This window comes from Parasteatoda tepidariorum, chromosome 10 (genome assembly GCF_043381705.1).
Source record: "Parasteatoda tepidariorum isolate YZ-2023 chromosome 10, CAS_Ptep_4.0, whole genome shotgun sequence".
Classification (NCBI taxonomy): Eukaryota; Metazoa; Arthropoda; class Arachnida; order Araneae; family Theridiidae; genus Parasteatoda; species Parasteatoda tepidariorum.
The window spans coordinates 14,624,196-14,644,036 of NC_092213.1; the positions used below are offsets into that span (position 1 = coordinate 14,624,196).

At 28.9% G+C, this 19,841-nt stretch overlaps 1 protein-coding gene across 1 annotated transcript in view; it reads right to left on the reverse strand.

The window, feature by feature from the left end:
* LOC107455167 (uncharacterized) overlaps positions 1-12,246 on the reverse strand; it is a 50,448-nt gene extending 38,202 nt beyond the window's left edge. The window contains exon 1 of the mRNA XM_016072642.3: positions 12,113-12,246. The gene's annotated coding sequence lies outside the window, so the exon portion shown is untranslated. The remainder of the gene's footprint in view (positions 1-12,112) is intronic.
* Positions 12,247-19,841: the final 7,595 nt, after the last annotated feature.

Genomic DNA, 19,841 nt, shown 5'->3' on the forward strand with positions numbered 1-19,841 from the left:
TATATATATATATATATGCTACCTGTGTCTATTGAAATCAAAACTTTTTTTTTTCTAACACGATTAACAATAAGAAAATAGTTATTATGATTTATTAATGAAAAAATTCTCTTTCTTACTTTATTGGCCATAGTAAAGTGATTTATAATGAATGTTTAATTCAACAGAACTGAGCCAGTTCTATTGAATCCTTTTTTTTACACCCACTACTTAATAAAAGCTTCTGTAATCATAAATCATTTAGTATAACTGCGTTCATCTGCGAGCTTAAGCTAAAGCCTTGTAAAATGAAAAAGAAAGGAAAGGATTAATTTTTTCCTATGTCAGGTGGTTACCATGACAACGGTGCTGTTATGCGACTGTAGGCAAAACGCTGCTCTGTCTAAAATTAAAGAGTGGCTAATTTTATTTTTCGATAAAAATGGAAAATATATGGGTGGGCCCATTTTTCTTTTTTTTTTTTATAAAATATTTATCTAAAAGCACTTGCTGCATTTTATTTTTTTGAATTTTATGCTTTATAAAAGTTAGATACAAAGGGCTTGTGGGAATATACAGATATACTACTTTTAGATTGTAAATAAATTGGGTTATTACTTAATAGATTTACGAAAGTGTTCTCTTAACCGATTTCCAGTAAATCATTTTTTAAAAAAATAAATAAAGCTATCACTTTATAACTGACTAAGAGTAAGCAACTAACCTTTACCAATGTATTGTACTCCAATAAGAGCCATTTGTTTCAAAAATATTACAAACATAGAAATGTTAAATTATTTTTTTTAATTATTATTTTTTTTTTATTTGAAGCAATACTATTCTTGAAGGAACATAGAGGTGTAGAATATTTCTTTGTTTTTACTGTTACAATCTATTGATGCTGATATCTTTTTTGAATACATTTAATATTATTTTGTAATTAAATTTTTACAATAGTGTTAGAATTAGTTTTATCTACAAAATTAGTTTTATCTACTGGTGTTCTTCCATAATGCAACCTACAGAAGAATCCCTTCCATTACAAATTTAAATTCCACTCTTCCAAAACCTGAACAATCATCAGCACAGCGAAGTCTTCCTGGCCAATCGAAACCGTGAATCTCGGATCCGGAACCGGAAACCTCGAATCCCGGCCAAACCCTGGATTTACCTTTATTGATGACCTTTTCTATTCTGTATTATTTGTTTTTCAACTTGAGCTCGTAAGCCGTGTTTGTTAATGAGAAGTCCCGCAATGGAATGGTCGTTAAGACACGGTTCCCAGCAGATCACCCAAGTCAAGCATCGCTGGCTGAGGTCAGTGTGCGGGTGGGTGACCACTTGGATCAGTCTGCGTAGGGACCGACGGTGTGTGCTGGTGTATTGGTCCTCGTTAGACTGTTCTACCGTAAAGTGCTCGACTTCGCGTGCAGTTCGATAGTAAGATTCGAAAACTGCCACGAAAAAGTGATATTATTTGATTTATATAAATTTGCTTGCTATTTGGATAACGGTTTTTTTCCATCCAAATTTAGCTGCAGTTAGAATTCAGACCAGCAAATGGTCTCTGGAAGGCAGCAAGTAAATAATGATGAAAATAAAAATAATGAGAAAAAAATGATATGTGTGGTGTACAAATATTCTTTTAATTGTAAAAGAAGACCAGCAAATGGTCCCTGAAAGGCAGCAAGTAAATAATAATAAAATAATAATAAAAAAAACTGGATATTCACAGTACAAAATGCTCAATTAAATTAAGAAAGCTAAATATTATTACTCGCATTTCAGATGAGGAAGAGAAAATTTAACGCAATTCACTGCACTTCACGTGGGCTGCATTTCTGAAAAGGTACCGATTAGAATCAACACCTCCTAGAATAATGAAGGCCTCAGCACGTATCAAATTAGTAGTCCGATGTGACGAAGTTAACTGCGCAGTTGATGAAAAATAAGAAAGATGTCATTACGTTCGGGGTACTAAGCTGCGCAGTGGTTGAAAATACGAAATATGTCATTACGTTTGGACTACTAAAGGATATTTATGGTAACCCGTGCAGAGGCCTACTCTTTTCTAGGAGGTGTTGTTAGAATGCTATTGAACCACTAAGAATAATGCTCTACTTAACAGGCATTGCAATAGTAACCATAGTTGCCGCTGCTAACGCTCAAGAAATTTTGGAGCGATAAAGCTATGAAGAAGAGGTTTACAAACAGAAAATCGAAAATAATGTCACGGGGGTGATGATTTATAGAAATTTGATTTTTTAGTAGGCTCCGCCTCCTGTTCTTTGACGCTCCTTAACCCCAATGCAAACCAAGCTCGCTTCGCTTTTTACTAAGCTGAACTTATTTGAAATATGTTCTAGCGTAGAATCTTAAGAATTTAAATCAATTATTAAAATCTTTAAATCTAGCTCCTGTTTAAAAATTAAAATTTTAAGTCAATAATAATTATTGAAATAAGAAATTTTAAATTGAAATAAATGACATACAATAAAAAAAAACTTGCGAAACAAAATAATTATTCTTTTAATAAATAATTACCATTAAAGATTCGCAACTTTGTTTTAAATGCGCAGTTATAAATTTCAGAACTTACAGCTATCACTGTAAAACTGTCGAATGACTTAACTGTTTGGAAGTCAAATTGAAATAAATGACATGCAATAAACTTTTAAAAACTAAGCATTTATTATACGCTTTAAAAAAATAAAAACATATAAAAAAAAAACACCATGACCAATACTTACTGTTTTTAACACAAAATACTTATTAATAACTTATAATAACATATACTTATTAATAACATATAACATTGATAACAATGAATAAAACTATTTTTATTCAACTTGCATTAGTACAATTAAAACATAATACGGAACACTTTGTTGATATAAACTATTCCCTTTCAATTCTCTCCATCTTATACTAAAAAAGTTCTTATACCCGAGAAAAGAGTCATTCATTCAAAAATTTGTAAGCATGTTCATGCTTACTACAACATACACATACAACCTGCGACCCGCAAACTGCTGATGAGCGGTCCGCGAAAGCTTCTTAACACAACGATTTTTTTTTTTCACAAATTAAAAAAAAAGAGTTGAAAATTTTAAATCGTACTTCTGAGTTATCACCTTTTCACTCGCTCAATTTTCACAGATTCTATAGTGAATCTATATTTTTCCTCCATAACTTTTTCCGCTGTTATTGTATGGAATTCCGCATGGCTTAAAGAAACCCAATATTTTTAATACGATATTACGATACACAAATTCCAAATTTCAGCAATCATTTTTTGACTAACTTTATTTTTACCGATTTCATCATAAATTCAACCGACGTTTAGATCGTTCTTTCGCAGTTACAACTACCTATTTCCATGCGATTTTTTAAAATCCCTTTTAAGTTTAATAAGATATTCTGACTAGTCAATCGCGTGTTTAATTAATCATTAATCACTTTTTGACGTGATTCATTTCTGCCGATTTAATCCTAATTCTCCTGTTATTATTCGGCAGTTATAACACCTTATTTTCGCAAAGATTTAACAATCTTGAAATTTTTAATACAATTATAAATCGTTTTACATTGAATCTTGAAGCTGAATCACACATTTAAATAATCACTTTTCAATGCGCTTTCTTTGTACCGATTTTATCATAAATCTGAAGGCCTTTTTTCAAATAGTTATTTCTACGTTTTCCTGCGTTATTTGTAAATCCCGTATTTTTACATTGATATTATAACGACAATTTAGTTTCAGATCGCACATTTAAGTAATCACTTTTTAATACATTTATTTGTGATAATTCCATCGTGAATCCCAAGTTATTTTTCGGTTCTGAAAACATTGCATTTTAATATAGTTTTGAAAACCTTAATATTTTAATTACGATATTATGAATCCCGAAGTTGGATAGCACCATTAAATAATCCCTTTTCAACGCGGTTTTTATCGATGTATCGTAAATCTAAATGATTTTTATCCAAGTATTTCAGCTTTTCAACGTGATTTCTTCAAAAATGCCATATTTTTATTACGATATTATTAAGCACTCAAGGCTCAAATCGTCAATTTGAATAATCACTTTTTGACGCATATTATTTGCGCCGATTTCCTCTCAGTTAATTTTATATCCTTTTTTTTTTTGTTTTTTTTTTGCAATTATTTCTTTCTATTTTTGGCAGTTATTGTTTCGCATTCCGACATAGTTATTTTAAAAATTCGATATTTTTATTATGCATTCGAATTTTTATTTGCACTGATTTCATTGTAAATTTAAGTATTTTTTTAATCTACTTTTCTTTGCAATTATTTCTATGTTTTTCAGCGTGGTTTTGACGATCCCGTTATTTTAACTACTAATCTCTAGTCGTGCTTTTAAATAGTCACTACTTGATACAATTTATTTCGGTGCAATTGCATTGTAAGTCAAGGTTATTTTTTCATCTTTTTTATGGAGACGAAAGTGATTTGGTCGAATAACTGAATATTCGGCAATAAAAATCGGCCAAATTCCATATATTTGGGGCCAAATGGCAAAATTTTTAGCAGTATTTAAACCGAAATTTCAATGCTAAATATAATATTTTCTAGGAAAGCGTATTCATAAAACAACGTTAAAAATTTAGCCTATCGGAAAAGCTTTTGAAAATGCTGCCCTCGCCTGAAAAGGTTCATAAAAATTAAAGATTGCATTCGAAAGCGAAACTGAGAAAAGAAAAATCTTAAAACTCGAAAGAAAATTTTAAAGCTGTACATCTTAGTTTTCCAATTACCATATTTCCAAGAAAAAGTGAATAATAAAGTCTAACAGAAACACCTTTAAAAGTTGTTGCCTTATAATAAAAACGCCGATAAAAGCAAGAGCTTTTCTTTTCTTTTTGTTTTCTTTTGTTTAAAGAATAAGCTAAATTGAAACAAAAACAATAAATTTTCTTTACTTTTAAAATGAAAATCTATTTTAAAATTAAAATCTAATAATGAAAATTTCAATTTTTGTAATGCCGTATTTTTAGAAAACATTGCTATAAAATAAAGTTTATTATAAGCGTTTTTTAAAAAATGCTGTGTTATGATAATACGCTAATAAAAATAAAAATGAATTTAAAAAAAAAGCAGAACAATGTTCTGTTTCTAAAACAAAACTTTCATATTGAAAATTATACTTTTCTATGTTACCGGCTATCCATATTACAGTACACGAAAAAATTGACAATAAATGAAAGGCAATCTGAAATCTTCTTTTAAAATACTGCTGCGCTATAATAAAAACAGAAAAATAGCAAAAATGACACAAACGAGAAAAAAACAATCGTTCTCAATTCTTAGAACTAAAATTGTCGAAAAAATTATGAAACTGACTTGCCTGAATATACATATATTTAAAAAAAAAAAAAAAAATNACAAAAAAAAAAAAAAAAAAGTATGAAAACTTGTGGTTTAGTATGAAGACGTCTAGTTTCGATTCTTCAAATTTCGTTTTTGCATTTTTCTGTCAGATGATAAATTTGCAAGCTCATGAACTTTCATTTAAACCTATTTTATTTGTACATTCTACAAATATATTACCAAGTTTACTGATAAAAAAAGTTAGAGCTTAGAGCACTAATGTTTAATTAAATATTTCTATTTTTACCGTCCAAATGTCTAAGTACACGTGCGGCCCTTCGTTAGTTTACCTACTGCGCGAGTGGCCCATCTTTCAAAAAGGCTGTGCAACCCTAACTTATACGCTCGATATTTTTATTCTTTGTTGCCAACTTAAAAAAGAAATGAGGACTTTCTTTGTCACCGTGTAAGAGAAATCTATATATAAAAGATATCTGGATAAAATATTTTAATCGAATTTTGCAGGAGTTGGAATTCTTCTAATTTATAAGGACAGACCAGATAATGGTTCCTTGAGGCGACTAGCAAAAAAATAAAATAAAAAATAACCCCCAAAAAATATTATGTATTAACTGTACAGTGCGTAAAAAAAGAAAAGAAAACGAAAGCGCACTTTACAAGTATACAATTTAATTAAGAAAATTAAATAATTAATCCTATTCCAGATGATAAAGAAGAAGAAAAAAATTTCGAGCACTTCATTTTAGTAGCATTTCCAGAAAAATGCTGATTATGAGTGACTTAGATGTAGGATGACGATTTATCAATAAGAACACGCTACTTGAAAGGCAGTGTTATAGTAACCATAGTAACATCCAAACTACTCAAGATTTCGGTGGAAGAAAAAGTGATGATGAAGAGAAAAACCGTTCGATTTGCTCCTCCAAATTCAGAAAAAAAGCAGATTAAAAGTCAATAGAATTTTCTTCTATCGCTAAATCAATGGATATAAGGATTTAAATTTAATAAATATAACGATGAGCATATAAAAATTAATCGTTTAAAAAACATAATTATTCACTGGGCACAATGATTTTTTTTGGTTGCATGAAATTTTTTTAACAGATCTTAGAAACTTTCGTATCGCTGCTTTCAAATCTGCAATCGGTTTAATTCTCTAAGCTAGATTTTTTTAAAAGCATTTTTAGTCAATATTTTGTTGAAATGTACAAGTTTAAAAACAATTTAACAAGTTTTAAAAAAAATATGTATCAGAGGGTCACATCAGTTATGCGATAAACTTCTAGGAGAGTTAAGGCACATCATCTGGATTAAAACTGCATAGGAACCAGGGCCCGGAACTGTCGTTGTACGCCCCAAAGGTGCTTCCTCCATAATGAATTGTTCCTTTGTGTACTTCTGAACAAGCACTAGGGAAGCGCCCCTAGCAACATACGACGACTTTTCCGGGCATAGCTTCTTATGTACTTTTAAACCTGATGATGTACCCTAACTCTCCTAAAACGTTGTCATAATATTTAATCGGCATCCTGTTATACATAACGTTTTTAAAATAGAACATTTCGACAAAAAATAGACTAAAAATGTCATTTTGTAAAAGAAAACAGCAGCTTTAAAAGCAAAACTAATACTAGATTTAAAATTACCACACCTGAATTAAGCAAGGTCAAGTATTTGCAACCAAAAATTTATTCCCCTGTAATTAATCTTAAATGTTACAAATTTTGTGGTATCGGATTTAGTTATTGTAATGCATTCGAAATATTGCTTTTTTTAAAAAAATGTTTGTTTCAAAAAGTTGTTTATTTCAAATTCTTACAAGATACAAGTTTATTTAAAAACTACATTGAACTTTTATCAAACTATAGATTAGAGGGAATAAACCAAACTTTTGAGAACTTTTTAAATAAAAAGCACTGGAATTGAATAAAAAGAATTGTTAAGGTCAGTGTTTTGCATTTTTTTTTTTTACTATGAAACATCAAATAATCAAGTTTTTTTTAGAGGGTACCTCCTCCTCTGCCATATAAGGACATAACTTTAATGAATAAAACGATAAGCCTGTAAAAATTAAGCATTTTTAAAATAGCAACCTACATCAAAAACATAATCGTGATAAATTTTAAATAATATAAATTTTTCGATACAGAATTCAATAGGAGACGCACTCATCTCGAAAATTCCTATTAAAACAAAGTTAAGCTTAAATTAAAGAGTATGTTTAAAAACGAAATTAGCCGCTAGATCTACCATTAGGATAAAATATACCCCATTAAATGCTTTAGTTACTTTACTTTTAAACTAACAAATACTTAATAGCTGATTAATATTCGTGGTGTAACGGTCAGGTTGTCCACCTTTTACCAGAAGATATCGCAACTGGGATGATTGAATTTTTTATGATATTTAAAATTTAAATTAAAATTTTGTAATTTCTTAAAAATTACGAAATTAAACTAAAAAATCTAGTTTAGATAAAAATTTAGTTTTAAACTAAGAAATTTAGTTTAAAAATTTTGTAATTAAAAATTTTAATTAAATTTTGTATTTTTTTAAATAATCATTTTTAAATTAATGTATTAAAACATTTTTTTAAAGTAATATATTTTAATACAAAATTAAAAAAATAAATGTCTATTAATTTCTTGTTCTTATAAATTTAATTTTATTAAAAGAATTAAATTAAAAAAATAATAATTTATAAACTGAATAAAACATATTAAATTGTTATCAACCTTTTAATAAACGAAAATTATGCTTTAAATTCAGTTTTCAGCTAGAATTTGACCTCCTAACCATTGCAGCTGCAGGCGAACACCCTATCTCAGCGATTCTTAGTTTTTTTAGGCTTCTTTAGGTGGGACCCAGGCTTTATAAATGAAGTTTATTAAGAACGTTAAACCTATAAAAAACTGTCTTTTTTTTAAATATTTAATAAGGACTAGGAAAATATTTAATTATTAATAATCTTAAATTACGTTTCAAGTCCAACAATTGAATTTGCAGTCCATGTATTACATCTAATCTAGTTATGGAATTGTTTTTGGTGTATACATAAGCTGAAAAGGAATCAAATAAATCAAAATAGGGTATACCCCGAAATAAAAAAATTAAAAAATATTAGTTTTTTATTTTGATTTGAAAAGCGTAATGGGGAATAGTAATGCAGTATTTTACAAATTCTTGTTCTTTTTATATTTTGCTCAATATATTGTTATTAGTAGAAATATTATATTTTCTTTCAAAATACTATTAGTTATTAGTAGATATATAATAGTGTTATTAGTAGAAATATTATATTTTCTTTCACTTAAAATAATTTCATAAAGGCAACCGAAAGATTAAATAAATTATGAATTATAGGTTGGATCTAAATATAAAATGAGGTTTCAAATCTCATCACTGGTTATAAAAACTACTAACTAGCGGAACTCTTTTAACTCTTCAACGGAGTTCAAGGGCCCTACGGTTCCGCGGAACACCATTTGGAAACCGCAGCCCTATACGTTACACCACGATTTTCCATCAGTTGGAAAGTTTCTTTCAATTAAAACTAAATGAACTGAAACTGTAATGTACGTTTTCTTCAAACATTTTGTTTCAAAAAGTTGTATATTTCAAATCTATGCTAGATAAATGTTTATTTAATAACTAACGTGGACTTTCATCAAACAATAGATTACAGAGAATATGAAGTGAATTTTAGAAAACATTTTCATTAAAAAGCGTTGGAATTGTGCAAAAAGCATTCATTTTACTCTTATTTTTAATTGTTCACTTATTATTGTTTTATTTATTTTATTTCTTATCTATTTTATTCATTATTTATTTTATTCATCATTTATTTTATTTTATTTATTTATTTACTTTTGTCTATAGAAATAAATGATCAAAATTTTTCTGTCGGTACCCCGACTTTATGATATTCATTAGCAGTTACGAATATATTAATTAAGGAAAGGCTACTAATTACGTCGAAAATATTTAGTAGTTTTGAATTTGTTCTTAGTATATGCATAAGCTAAAAATAAATAAAATAAACGCTGTTATTTATTTATTTTTTTTAAAAATAAACTGTAATGAACACTGTGCACGGTTATAAGAGAAACATAATTCTATGGTGTTTAATTCGGTAATAGAATTTTGAATTGAAAAGTTTCATAAGAAATTCATTAAGGATTTGTTTTCATAAGAGCATACACTTTTTCTTTTTGAATTTATTCATTTTTTTCTTTTTTTCGCTGCAGAAAAAATATATTTTTTCAAAATTTTGAAATCTCTATTTTTATTGGCACTCTACTTAAACAATGGAAATAATCAAAATATTACGTAAATTATGTATTACTAGGAGGCTTCACCCCCTGTTCGCTGGCGCTCGCCAACCCCCGGAACAGCTTTGGCAGTTCATTTCCGATTGCTTCGCAATCCGATGCTCGCTTTGCTCGCTCATTGAATACGTTCTTAACGTCTAGCTTTTGTATACTTTTTTGAACACTGAAGTTCCGAAAACTTTTCACTGTAGAAAATTCTAAACCTGTGCATTTCAATATTAATTTGAAATTGCAAACAGTTCACATATTTTTCTTAATCACACTATTCTAAATTTCAGTTGTTGAGAAAAGTAACTGTTGTAAGTTTTGTTTTAAAGTCTTTCCCACCAGAGGGCTAAAACCATGTGTTGTAAAACAATATGAAATAGTACTGAACGCCGGATGTAAAGCATCGGCTTCGATGAAGATAATTTTGTGAGAATTTTTTTGATAATTCGGTGAGAATTCACCCGATTAGACATATGATGCTCACTACGTGCTCTTGCGCGCCGAAGCCTATCAATTAAAACGTATTAGCGTTTTATATAATATAGATTAGCCATATGATGCTCACTACGTGCTCTTGCGCGCCGAAGCCTATCAATTAAAAATGAAAACTGTTGCCAACGCGAGAAAAGAAATATCATCGGTTTTATTGATACATACGTATTAGCGTTTTATATAATATAGATTGGTTGGGTATAGATATTATTACAGATTTCCAAATATCAATAAAAAGATCCAACTATAGGAGCCCCTGTGATCCTACCATGGAACCCCAGGGTTCCACGAAATACTTTACGGAAACCGCTGCTTAAGAGAATTGATTTTAATTCTTTAAACTTAATTTCTGTATTAAAGGGTAAAAATCAATTTCACGAAATACTTTGAAGCAAAATTATAACTTCATTCACAATACCAAATTAACAAATTGATTTCTCTCATTTATGACACTTATCCTATAAATTATGACACTTCTAAAATATGATTGATTATAAAAATCTAAACTTTATGCCCCAGTAAATCAAAAAATTTTGAATGATGACTATCGTGCATTTCACTTAAGTTATATTATATTTCAAGTAAACAAAATTTAATTTTATTATAATTTAAGTAAAATTAAGTTATGAAATAAAAAGTTGACTGGCCTCGTTAACAACATTTATCATATTAATTACGACACTTCTAAAACAAGATTGACTAAAAAATATGAAACTCTATGTCCTATCAGATCAAAATTCATTTAATTCTGAATATCGTACATTTTACTTAAATTATTTATCATTGAGAACAAAGTTTCAGGAAACACTTTAAAGCAAAATTGTTGCAATCACGTTTAGAATAATGGAATACCAAATAATTGGTCTCAATCAAAATACTTATCATATGAATTATAATATTTCTAAAAATATGTTTCATTAAAAATATTTTAAACTTTAAAGTCTCAGTAGATCAATATCTATTTAATGATGACAACCGTACATTTTACTTAATTTATATATCATAGAGGACAAAATATCACGAAATACTTTGGAGCGAAATTATTGCAAGTACGTTTAGAATAATGGAATACCAAATAATTGGTCTCAATCAAGATGCTTATCATATGAATTTGGATTTTTCTAAAATATGTTTCATTAAAAAAATATAAAACTTAATGTCTCAGTAGTCAATATTTATTTAATGAGGACTACCGTACATTTTATTTAATTTAAATATCATTGAGAACAGAATATCATGGAATATTTTGAAGCAAAATTGTTGCAAGTAAATACCAAATAATTGATATTGATTGAATTGGAATACCAAATAATTGTCGCAATCAAGATACTTATCATATGAATTATAATATTTTTAAAAAATATTTAATTAAAAAAATATTAAACTTTATGTTCCATTATATTTATTTCATGATGACTAACTTACAATTTTACTTAATTTATATATCATAAAGGACAAAATATCACGGAATACTTGGGAGCAAAATTGTTGCATGTGCGAATCGAATAATAAAATGCCAAATAATTGGCCTCAATCAAGATACTTATCATATGAATTATAATATTTCTAAAATATGTTTGATGAATTAGGCCCAGTAGATTATAATTCATGTAATTATTACTACCTTACATTTAAATAGTGTTTTACACAGAACAAAACCAATATAAGCAAAATTAATGCTGCAAGTAAATTTAAAAAACTAATTTATAAAATTTAATGATTACATACTATGGCACACATTAAATATGTTTCAGAAACAGTTTTTACTTAAAGCTAATTTGATTAAATGTGTCAAATCTAAATTCTTACATGATTAAGATAAACTAAATAATCACAATCATACATCTAAATCAAATTAAGTACTAAAAATAATTAAGTTAATTTTTCAAAATAGTTTGAACGATAATTCTGTCAGTTATTTAGAGAAAATATCGAAAAGTCGCTGAGATAAAATTAAAGAAAATCTTACTCTTTATTAGCAAAGCTGACCGCTCTAAGGGAAGGAAGAATATCGAACGGAACAGAAGCCGCCATGACAGGCGCTGCTCGAGTGAGATCATGGAGAGCGAACGATTTCAGAAGCAGAAAGATCGTTTGGCGTCTAATATTTGAGCGCATGCTCATTCGATTAAAAAATGATTTTATTTTAAAATTTTGAAATGAGTTGATAAAGGGCGAAATTTAGTTACTTATTATTGGAATAAATTTCAAATTTTAACTTTACGCGTATAAAAAGCATAAAAATAATTTTGAAGAAGGGAAAAAGAGAGACACATTTTCGAATTTGAATTATAAAAACATGAAACATTAGTAAAAATTATGGAAATAATCAAACATTTTCTTAAAAAGAATTTTGAAAAAAAAGGGAAATATCTTTTCGAATTCGATCGAGTGATAAAAACGTCGAACATGTGCAGAACGTGTAATTATGGAAATCATAAAAAAATAAAATGGAAAGTAAAATTTTCTCAATTTTCTTGTGGGATTAAAAAAAATCATTAGATTAGAGGAGTTTATTTATTTATTTTTATCAGATCAATAACTAACATTATTTTTAACCATTTTATGATAATTAGTGGTTAACCCGGAAGTCCCTACAATATTTAAAACGGTTATTGAGTAATAATTAGAATAAAATTCATTTGTTCAATTTTGCCTGTCCTTAAGGACTGTATACCATGCGAGAAACCTTATATCGCAAATTTTTTGTCCCCTCCATAAGTAATTAAAAATTTTAAGTATAGAAGAAGTGTGTTCAGGCAAACTTACAGCTTCTATACTTTGAATTTTAAATTAGTTATGGAGGTGAAGTAGAATTTGCGTTGAAACATTTCTCTCACGGTATGGCTTCCTTTTTAAAAGCTTCATTGCACGATAACTAGGCTTCATATATAATTGTTTATATCTACATTAGGAGGCTCCACCTCTAGCTCGCTCCACTCGCCAACCCCTGTCAATTGCTTCTCATTCATCATTGCTTTTTTTTCTCTTTAAAAATCAATCTTTTCCACAAAAATACAGAATATTTTGTTTCCGAAATATACAATTATTGTAGCTTCATGTTTGAACATTTTCTTAACATGTTAATCACAAAGAAATGGACGATAACATGGATTTGAAAAATAATCATCTGAACCTGAAAAAGTTTTTTTTTTTTTAAATGTTCTACTTAAGGAACATAAAGAATGTATGACTCAATAAGATTATTACATCCACTATTGTATTTTGGCTTGTATTTGACTCAGTTTGGCTAATTCTAAAATATAATCATCTAAATATAATATAATCTATATCAAATATATAATCTATATAATTGATCTATATCAAATATAATATAATCGAAATATAATATATCATCTAAAACATAATCATCTAAATATTCTAAAATATAAAAATCATCAAACATAAAAGGTCACTTTTAAGAAGAGAAAGAGATTTTAAATGAATGACTTAATAATCGTCTGCTTTATGAAGCTATTTGGTTATTTTTGTTCCATGTATGTACTAACTCGTGGGTGCTGGTAAAAGCAGCTGTTTGAAAAAGCAGGTGAAGTAAATATAGGTCTATTTTTTTTAAATGGGTCAAAGGGGTTGCTGATTACTAATTAAAACTTCGGTAAAGCACCTATTTTCTGCAATGTACTCGTCCGTAAGTTTGGTCTTTCAAAACAAGATCGTTTGTTTCATTTGAAATTTGAATTTTATCACTCGTAAGGAAATCTTTTAAAAATTTGCTTTTTTCCCCCCATTTTTAAAAAAAAAATCCATTTCGTTAAAGGTAAGTGAAATATTTTTATTCTAAGACTGCAGAATTTCTAAGACTGAGAAAGCAGACAGAATTTCTATTTTTATTCTAAGACTGAGAAACTCATTACAATACCATCATTTATGCTTAAGGGGGGGAAATAAAAGGGTACAATTGACTATGATTATTCATAATTCAAACTAAGCCCTCACTAATCTAGCCAAATGTTTGAATTAAAATAAAAAATTGAGTGAAAATTGTCATGGTGTTCCTCGTAATTTCAATTTCGGCTTTTTTTATTGATTAGGTTTTTGCTTATACGGCATTTTTTTCTTCCTTTGGTTGTTTATTTTTAGTCTTTCAAAGTTTATATTTATTTATCTAGTGCTCACCTTATATATGCAAGCATAAATTTAAAATTGTTGGGAAAATACTGTTCTGAGCACGATTCGAAAATTAAATTTCCCGACGTGCCCGTGATACGCATTTATTACCCTTATAAGCCCGGCCAGTCACGTAAATATTTACCGATATCGTAAAATACTGATTAATCCCCCCTCAAATTTTGAAGAAATCCTTGGAAAAGGCGCATAAAGGGCACCAAAGGGAAAGATAGTGAATAAAATCGATTATATTTGATAAGACCTAAGCATTACTGAATTTACTTATCTAAATAAGAATTCATAAACAGAGTTTTATAATTTTTCACTTCTCTAGTTACACTTACTTTTATATAAAAAAAAGTTTATAGTTACATAATTTAAACGCACTATTTCGTGCCTTTGTTTAAGTATTTGGCTTATTTTTAAATAATTTGTTTCTTAAGCGCATAAATGTCAGTTGTTATAATTGTTTAAAAATAAAGTAAATAATTGTCTTCTTTTTTATTACTTTCGTTTTAGAACGCCTTTCTTTTTAATTTAAAATATTTTATTTTTGAATTGTATGACTTAATATCACTACTTTTATTTAATCACTCCCTAATGTCAATGAAATTTATATAAAAATTGCTGTCTTCTTTTAAAATCGAGTTTTCTTATATCTTTGGCAAAAATTAACACTAGATTGCCCAAGGAAGTCATTTTGACTGCTTTTAAATATCAATTAGAAAAACAATGATGAATATAATGACACAATTTCGTAGAATTTTGTGACTTTTTGTACAGCCTGTAATTCTTTTATTGTTAATATTTACTAATAACTTGTTATATAACTGTAAATAATTTAAAAAACATTAAAAATTAATTTTAAACAAATTTTTTTACATATTAGTTATTCTTTCACAATCCAGTCAATTTGACTGCTTTTGGACAATATAGGTATATACTAAGTTCCAGTCTTTTTAGTGTTAAAAAATGATAATAACGTATTAAAAATAAAGTTTCTTTCGAACTATAAAATACCTTTCGTATACCTTTTCGAAACTATAAAAGTCCATAATTTCATATAAAATGCGACAACTGTATTTTCCGATCTGCTTTTCACTTCAAATCTGGACTAGCTCTAATGACAACAGAACAAGAAGTAGCAAAACAATGAATGGAATCAGAAGGACTCAAAATGTTGACCGGTCATTTTGTCAATTCTTCAAGAAGAATGATTTTAGTCTAAGTTATTATCAAAGCATTTAATAATGGCTAAAATGTATGTCTAGTGTTTAATATAAGCAAAATTAGCTTTATAACTTCTTTAAAACCTCACAATTTCTTTCGTGTGCAAACTGAAATAACTCCCTTTATTTCTTTTTTACATGATTTATTCAAATGGTTCATGTTTTTACATGATTGCGAATTTTATGCATTTTGGTAATAGTATAAATAATTGTGTTCACATATTGACTGCAATTTTAGTTATTCCTTTCGTTTAAGTTACAGAACATTTTTAGAAGTTATTTTCAACGAACTTTGCAGTAACAAATAATTTTGTTCTAAAAGTTCAATAAATATATTTTTAGATTAATTTTTATTCATTTAATTTTGTAAATATGTTTTGAAATGCTGTCATTTCTTTCGAGTAAGTATTATAAATGTAATAATATAATGTGTATATCACCTTCATTAAATGAAGAAGAAAAATTAGGATGTGATGAACATTTCTATAATTATTATAATTTCTGATACACTATTTAATTCATAATAAAATTTAAAAAAACATTTTCAAATTTATTTTGTTTTTGAAGTTTTTTTTATAAATTTATAATTGTAAAATAAAAATGTTACTGAAATCAAGAGGCAAACTATTATTATCAACATTTTTTTAATGAAAATATTAAGCAGATTCTAAAAATAAATTCTTGTTTCCCCCCCCCCCCCCTATAANTTTTTTCCCCCCCCCCCCCTATAATTTTTCATCAATGGCTTTGGACATCGAAAAGTTCTTTATACTACACATGTTAACAATTTTAAAATTACACATTTTTTCGTCAAAATTGTGGCGAACAAAAATTTTGGTCTAGCTAGTACCTCAAGAATTAAAATTTTATACCATGGGTTACATGATTATTGGCGATTGAAACGGGCTACAGGTGGCGTAGACCAAAACTCTCTACCTATGACAACACTTCGCAGGCTTTCACTATTAGCGCGTTGACACTCATAGCAGGAGGAGGCACGTTAGTTCCTGTCTTAATTTTCACATACATCGAAACCTTTTAAGTTAGGAAACTTTATGGAACTGAAAACTACATTGAACATAGTTCTGAATGAAACCGCCGTGGAAATTTTAAAAAATACTTATGATAATTAAATATGAAAATATTTGGAAAAGTGAAAATATCGTAGTACATTTCTATATAACTGAGGAGAGGAAAGGGGGAAGTTCAAGACATGGAATCGGTTTTCCTGCCAGATGGCGTATTCGGGCGTTGCGATCGCGAGTCACATCTGAAATTATATCTAAGCCACCTGATACACTAAAATTTATAACTCTGGCAATTAGGATTTCATACAGAATTCATGACAAGGAAAAATATTCGCATATCTTTTTCTCTTTATTGGGCCCAAATATTTTTTAAAGAGTTTTTTTTTTTTCATATAACAAATTGCATTAAAACGAACAGTTTACGAATCTTTAAAAAAAATTTGAAACTCGGGATTCCTTTAAAACTGCAGTTTTAAAGGAATCCCGAGTTTTTATATTAACGCCCATGATTTTATATTAAAACATGTTTTAATATAAAATCATGGGCGTTAAATTTTCTGAAAATACCATTAGATATATAAAGAGAATTTTTAAAATAGTTTTATTGAGTACAAAACATGCTATTTGCTGTTCATATTTCGAAGTAAAATTAGAGCAGACACAAAAAGCTTTACATTTTTTGAAAAGCGGTATTTTTTTTAAAACTGACTTTATATTAAAATATCGGTGCAATATTCTAATAAAATACCCATATATTTTCAAATATACATAAAGAGTGTTTCTAAAAAACCTTTTACTGTCTAAAACAGGCAAAAGTACTCTGTGTTTAACAAATAACTTCGATAAGACTAGACATGAGTAAAATGGATTGTTAAAATAGTTTTATTTAGTCCAAAATATGAATATTTCAATTAATGTATCAAAGTAACATTAATTTTTTTAAATGTGAGACTTTTTTTAAGGCTGGTTAAATATTAAAATAGAGGCCTCATATACTGTGAAAATGCCAACATATGTCTAGAAATATTGGTATGTAGGTACTTTAGTTTCGTAGCGCTAGAGCTGCATATTGGGCTATTTGCGGTGGTGTTTGAAACATTACTGAGGATGATCCGAGGTCATGCCATCACAATTTCGATCCTCTGCAGAGGGGATGGATCCACTGCTTTCGTAGCCCGACTGGCTGCGCGCGAAATCGAGCACTTTACGGTAGAACAGTTTAACGAGGATCAATACCGCGCACCCTCGGTCCCTACGCAGGCTGATCAAAGTGGTCACTCATTCTCTTACTGACCACAGTCAGTGATGCTTGACTTCGGTGTTCTACTGGGAACCGTGTCTTTACGATAAGTCCACCGCGGGGCCTTGAAATATTGAAAAAACAATAGTATAATTGATAATATTTTTTTTTACCAATATACTCAATTTCTAGTTTTTATATGTATATCGAAGCTACATTAGAATGGACACTTGGCTTGGGGAATTTTAAATTATTTTTAAAAAAACGGGATTTGTTTAACACTATTTTAACGCAATTTTTCGAAGCTCTGTCCCCAAGGAAAATAAAAAAGCCTTAGTTTAAGTGCCTTACACTTGAAGCAATGTGATGATTTTAAATTACGTATATAATCTTGCCGTTCAGAATTATATGGGCTTTAGAACAAACAAATAACTTAAATATTTTAAAAATTATTTAACTTTTTTAAAAATCGACAATTCGGCGACATTTTCCCACCTTGATGAAAAATAGCATATTATTCGCAAAAAAAGCATCATTTGATATTACGACGGAGCCTTCAAAAAACAGCCCAACCCTCAACCATTAGTTTCGCTTTCAGTTACGTTAACTGACCGGCATTATCGATGCATATATATTTGTCCTAATTGGCACCGAATTCGAGGCTAATACTCAGTCAAGCATTCCGTAGTTGAAAGAGTTAAATGGAAAATTCAAAAAGATTTCTATCTGATCGTATTTGAGAAATTCATAATATATTTTATATAAATTGTGTTGCTGGTATCTAAATGTAAAGCAGAAAATTATACCGCAATGGGAAGACTTGTACCTTTAATCGATTTTAACTTTTTTTTTCAGCGCAGAAAGTAATGTTTCAAATAATTTAAAAATTTTGGGGAATATATAAAAACATTTGGAAATACGTTTGCCTAATAATCTAAAATATTTGTATGAATTCTGTTATGCACATCAGAAAATTTTTTAAAGTTAAGAAAACTGGTCCAAGCTTTGCGATCATCGCACATTTTGAGTTCTTTTCTAATTTTTTTTATTTTTTAACTAAATAGTTCATTGTATTTGGATGTTTATGCTATCAACATTTTGTTTTAAAGTAACCTGCATAAGCTACAATAAATGGAATTAATTATAAATGTAATACCAAATCTTTTATTGAAATATTTCAAAAATTTATAGCGTTTTAAAGAATATAAATTTTTTATATGTTCCAGAGTAACCAAGTCAACAGGGAATGATGACCATTATGTATGAGCTTGGTGAACCCTTTAATCTTGTCTACAGCACATCAATTCTACACTTGGTGTGATGGTATGAGTTGCCATCACATAAGACACACGATCACCCCTAATATTGAGCCACCTTGCCATGACAGCCCAGCGGTATGCTCGTGACGTATTTAGCCTCATGTATTGCCTTTAAAGGCAGGGCTCTCTGGAGCCAGTTTTCAGCAAACAATGCTCGGTCACTCATTGTAATACTGTCACAGGAATAAATCCGCCACATTACCACATTTTCCTGGCCTGCTTGATTCCCAAGCTTGTCACCGAACAAGCATATCTGGGACCACTTGAAACGATTTAGCTCTGTTTGTACAGCAGTCATGGAGCGAAATGCCGTACAACATCAAAAGGGGCTTACATGCCTCACTCCTCGACCGTATCGTAACCAACAATCGTCTTAGAGGTGGCCCAAGATAATACTAAAACTTTCATTCATTTGTAATTAAATAGATCATGTGTTTCTAAATTTATTATTTAATTATTTTATGACAAAAATCAGAAAATTATTAATGTTAAAACGTCATGTTGTAGAAATGAAATATTTTATAGTAAGTTTTATTACTTAACAATTTAAATTTTAAATATTACAGGAATCAAGATGTTCATGGCACTAGCGTATGATATCGAATGCTAGCGAAAGTGATGATAGATTGACGCCATTGGTCTGAGATAGGCATTCAAACTTTTTTCGGCACATGCGTCAAGAGCTGTAACTTTTGATATAGTGCTGCCCTCTATAAATGGGGGATATTTTGTTTCTTTTTGTGGCAATGAATTT